Source organism: Polyodon spathula, chromosome 3 (assembly GCF_017654505.1).
Source record: "Polyodon spathula isolate WHYD16114869_AA chromosome 3, ASM1765450v1, whole genome shotgun sequence".
Taxonomy (NCBI): domain Eukaryota; kingdom Metazoa; phylum Chordata; class Actinopteri; order Acipenseriformes; family Polyodontidae; genus Polyodon; species Polyodon spathula.
The window spans coordinates 33,635,316-33,641,315 of NC_054536.1; positions in this window are offsets into that span (position 1 = coordinate 33,635,316).

The window sequence follows — 6,000 nt, forward strand, 5'->3', positions numbered from 1 at the left end:
GGTGTAAAACCAATGCTCTAACCTATCCATAATTGTGTGTAGGCACATAGTTAGGTACAAACTTGGTTACTATTGATCCTTCAAGCAGAAGTTCAGATTCCATAATGAAGACTGATTATGGCAATGGTTGCAGATACCAGAGGAATTCATTCTAGTTTTATATTCTCAGGGAATTGATCCAAAACCATATAAATGACTTACAAATGCATTTTATGCAGTTGGACTCACTGAAGATTTGGAATTACTGAACATCACCAGTGTTTATATTTCATTTGGTCTTCAATAGGAAAGGCAAGTTATAGCCAGAGAAGTGGTTTGACAGGCTAGCATAGACCAGCCACTTTACAAAGTAGAAGGCTTTTTATTGAGTGAAAATATCTGTAATTTCAAGTAGATGGCCATGGTACAGATACAAATGGAACAAAATTAGATTTCTCCCAAAATGTATAAGCCATAAAACATGTTAAAAGATTTTGTAACACTAAAATGTCAAGCTTACTGTAATGGATTGTCACTTTTAAAATCCAGGAAGCTTTCAGTCAACAAAACATTAAATCCAAGTATCATGATACTGCACTGCAACCTTTTAGGCAAATCAACAGATTTTGGTCTGCTCAGATCTATCAACTTTTGTCATTCCTTCACAATTCTTGCAGCCTGCAGCTGCAATACAAATACATAAATGTTCCACATTCCGTATATTAGCAAGAATGTATTCAAGGTTTTAGAATCGATTTTTACAAACCTGATGAAGGTGTTTAATGTTACCCCTTACAACAGAGAACGATGTGATTGGCAGAATTAAGGATTCAACCTTGCATCAATGCAAAAGTAATCTGCTGTTTTAAAGACAAATATAATCGTGAATGTTCTGACTAATGCCGGCAGCTGATAATATACTCTCCTCCTCATTAATATTCTAGCCTTTGAAATGGTTCCTTTGGTGCCCCTGTGGGTCTGTCTCAGGAATGATGAGTGAAAAGGTATGCTGTTAATTATGCATGATATCAGGTTTAATTGAAGGCCTGCTGGTGTGGACTTCAAAGAGGTGCTTTTATCAAATAAAGGCTCAGGTCTCCAAATGGAAGTGACAGGCTGTTTTCAGAAGTGACTTTGTAAATGCTTATCAAAATACATCTGTTAACATTCAGGTTTTTTAATGTTACTTTTTACGGACATGCTGTAGTTAATATAAAGCAAAAGCTCAATATAAGGATGTTTTCATGTTTGTTATATTACTGAAAATATTGTATTTTGGTTTCATTTTCATTTAGTCTTAGTACAGATTTTTTAAAATTTGATTTCAGACTGCTGAACTGAACTCCTTTTGGCATTGCCATTGAAAACCTTTACTATCGAAACATAAGAAACGAAAGAGCAAACACCTGCAGAGACCTGTCAGTGGCTCCAGGATGTCTGCTGTGGTTCACTTCCTGATGCGGCTCTTGTTGAGGAGAGGCAGGAACACGTTCAGAGGAAAAGGGTAAGATGAAGAAGACCCTGCATATTTAATCCTAAGGTCACTTTGTTTGGGATGTCAGATGATGCAGTGCTAAAGCGTTATCATCTCACTCTGCAGGTTATCCTAGACCTAATAGCTGAACTGAGGGATGAACTAGACCCCAGCATTAATCTAGGGACCGCTATCCCTGCACATGTGATAATGCTGTGTTCTCTGCACCACTTAGCTTCCTTTCAGACCACAGTTGGAATGTCTAGAGGGATAGCCCAGTCCACCTTTTCCAGAGTGCTAGGCAAAGTTCTGGATGTCATGTTAAAAAAGGCCAATACATATATTTTCCTAAGGATACTAGTATAACTGATGTTGGCTGTGGCTTTTCCAAACAATTCTGTTTTATGCTGAGTGATCTCAGCCATAAGGACTCTAAGCTCCTCCTCTGAAAACAATTATTTTCTTTTCCGTGCTCCAAGAGGACTTTGCTGTCATTCCTCTGACACTTCTTTTTTGGTTTGTATTTTCGTGCTCCACAAATGTCATACAGCGCCTACTGCTCTCTGTACTCCTAACTCTGCAAGTGTGGCTGCTAAATAGACCGCTGCGCTCATTGAGACCCTCATTATCATAATTGTGGGTCATTATTTGTGGGTGTTTTGTAATTTGCAAGCTTACATAGGCCACAGTGCAATAATTACAGGGCTGCAATTTGAATTTTGCATCTGCAATTATTTGCAATGTGCCTATACTTACATCACCCCCTAAATGTGTGTGGTTTCTTACATTTATTTTGAATGTCCCTTTTTTTCAAAGCAATATAAGTAGTTATTTTTTCCCTTCTACTTTTGATTAGGGCCAGATAATTAGTCCAAATAGGATAGCACAATGTATTCATGCTAATGATTTAAAGCAATTTAAAGCAGCTCCTGATGGATCATGAATATTGATTTTTCTAGTCTGATAATTTTGTGTGTGATCTGGGATTCGATCAATCACATATATTTACTTTGAATCAAATAAGCACAGGTACCCAGTTTGAGACTTGCATTTTAAGGATTAGTCAGAGTAAGTGGGGCGAATTAGCCAGGTTTGAGTTTTATTGATCTTGACAGAGACAACCAGTTTAAATAAACGCAGGACCTTGGTTTAATGTTTAATTTAAAATTTGGCACCTCAAAGACTATTCTGAGCATTGATTTAGCACTAGCTTGGAGAATGAAATGATTTTCCTTGGAGGTCCACTGTCTCATATGAGCCGCCTTGTAGGTGGTACGACTTTGTTAATCGATACCCAGTGGGTAAGACCCCAGGGTAATGACGTAAAAGTCAAATTACGGTATCTACCTATGCAAATGTGTATTTTGAACAGTGGGTAAGAAAATTGCTTGGGGACACTGAAGAAGCCAGTTCACTCCAAGACTCTACTGGTTACACAGGTTGTTAAGGCAGCTGTGGACCATTATACAGGAGCTTAATCTCAGAATAATTGTGTCCCTGGTGTTTTTCCATCTACTTTATTCCCCAGTAGCAGTTAATCCAGACCCATGCTGGTGACTCTATTAACAAGATGTGTTATAGCATAGTCTATAGCATAGGGTATTATGGCTAAATCATTCCTGATGGCTGCATTGTTCATTTCTACTTCACACTGTTGCAAAGCAGCGAGCATTCTATTCTAATTATATTACCTGTGGTTTTGTAAAGATGATTAATCATGTCGTATTTTTTCACCTGATCTTTATTTGTATAGATTTGTTTCCATTTGGGTTTCAGCCCTTTATACTCTGACTTGTTCCACTGAGAATCATATTCTTTCTTTGGCTGCCTTGCTCCGTGCTGTTGAATGCCAGTAATTGCATTAAGCACCATACTGTTGGACAGAAATTTGTTCTTTCTGCTACTATTTTAGGATTGAATTTTCTGGTTTCAATTACCTGCTTGTAAAATAAGGTCAGCGGGGTAAATACTTTCTTTTGCAGCTACATTTTGATCAAACTTTACTTGAAAAGTACTTTACTTTTTTCCTGGCTAACATTTCAAATCATAACCTTCTCCCTTTATCCTAAGAATGTAATGGATTCAGTTTCACATTTCCAGAAACACTTACCTCTAACAAATGAAGATGTTCTGTCCAACCCATCAATTTATACCTGAGGCTAATAAGAAATTTCACAAAGGAAATGTGCTCCGACTGCTGTGTTTTAGCTGCAAGATTCTCGACTCCACAACTATATGTGGCGAAGTGTAAGACCTGGTATGTAAATAAGGATGTAAATGATGTATGCAAAACGAAATATACCAGGTTAAGATCTGGAGCTATTGTGTTCCATTATAAGGCAGTCAAATAATCTATTACCACTACCACTAGTTTAACTAATCTGATTTAAAAATGATAAAATAGTCAGAAATTGCATACCGGTAGTAATTAAGTCAATAAACTGTTTTAATAAACTTTCTACGTCCACTGTGTTTTTAAATATTTTGACCTCAGATGTATTTTTTCCTCGAGTTACACTGTTCAAATATTCAGCAATGTTGTCATATTGGTAATAGTGATAGACATTAGGCTTGACAGGAGAGGAGTGGTTAAAAGAGAAGAGAAACTTGGCACCAGAACAAAGACAGATAAACCCGTCACCTGAGGAAATAATGGATAATGACTAAAAATCACTTTGAGAGTTATAAAAAGTTTGGATTTCAAACTGTTTTGCCCGCTCATCTTTAACCATATTACTGAGGCTGTTCTCTAATGCAGAAAGTTCTGTGTTGACAAAGATCATAATTTTTACCAGTTCCTCGAATATATTGGTAAAAAGTGTCAAGTTTGTTAAAATATGTTGCCATCTATGAGCCATAAAAAAGAAAGATTGTGCTGTGCAATGCAACAGCTGGCACACATGACATCTAAGGAGACTGCAAAAAGTGACACATTCATTATTCTCTGTTAAATTCTACTGGAGCTGAACACCATAAAATAGAAACACCCATGATATACATTACAGTAAGTAAACATGTTGTCCCTCACATGAAAGTAGTTTATGTTAATGGTAACCCTGAAATGTTTTCATCAATATATAAAAGCTGCAAATCTCAGAAGTTTCAGTCACAATGAACAAGACTGCACATCAGACATATTTTGTGCTCAAGACTGCACAGATTCGCAGCAGGTGTCATCAACGTTCATTATCGGAAGCAATTAAATAGGTGGCAATCATTACATAACTTAATATGTTAAGGTTTAAAACAAAATTCCACTTGGAGGGGAACAATGAAACAAAACAGTAGTATGACAGGAGTTCTCTTCACATTCCTAAAATGATATAGTTCTAAATCTCCAGTATATTTTGAAGACAGAAACAATGGCATGCAAACCAAACAGTTCAATATATTTTATGGAATGTCAGATGTGAAGTCAATTTTTGGTATTTTATCACAGGTTAAAGCTAAGTTTAAAGTTAAGTATTTTTTTTTTCTCCAACTGGTTGTTTGATATCATATTTTCAAATGCAGTGACTTGGCAGTATGATTCCCTTGCAGGAAAGCATGTATTTTTAATGCTCAAGCCTAGCAATACACCATTGCTTAGAGAGACAACCAGAGAAAAATAAATCAATAAATAAAATAAACAATGCCAATAACAGTTTGAAACCAGGGATTTCCATCAATTTTATAGGCCAATCTAATGGGAGTGCTGTAAACACTTGATAAGAGAAAAGATTTAGCTCTCCTCAGGGAGGTGCCTGCTACAATAGGCAGTACCAATGATTTTTTTAAACTAGATGACAACATTTTACTTATTTGGCTCTAGATATTGCATAGCCAAACTTGTGCTTCATTTTCATGTTAGCGCCCAGGAATATAAAACATGGCAATACAGCTTAAAGTCCGGGTGAGATTGATTTATGGTTTCAAGTTTTCTATTTCAAAAAATAGCTATGGTCTTTGTTACTTTCCAGGAGCAGAACTAACTTTCTGACTCAATGTGAACCAGAGCCCCACCTCTCAGTACCCAAAAATGAGCTGCCTATCCTCGAGCTCTGAGGTGGAAGAAGTGTGTGTGCTGGGTGTGGGTATATATATATATATATATATAGATATCTTATATTATTATATATATATATATATATATATATATATATATATATATGCTGTATGTCATAATTGATTTCCTTCTAGTGGCTGATAGCATAAGCATAAGATACAGTAACCTCTCAACATAGCTTACTCTTTATTTGAATAGTGAAACGTTTGTTTTAAAACTACATGATTTACGGTTTATGTCCACCCTTGCGTCCAGTTTAATGGGCTGAGATGGCTGTTCATTATAATAGTTAATTTTCCAGTCTACTCCTCAGGATTCTACTGCACTCCAAACTCTAAGCTGCAACAGTGTATGTGTAATTAATGCATGTGATATATTTGCTATACTGTCCTCATAATCCTGCTGCTTATTAGAAGCATCTTATTTTATATCAACACAAAAAAGGACAATGACCTAAAAACAGTGTCTTTTTATTTTAAACATGCAAAATACAGTCCATGCA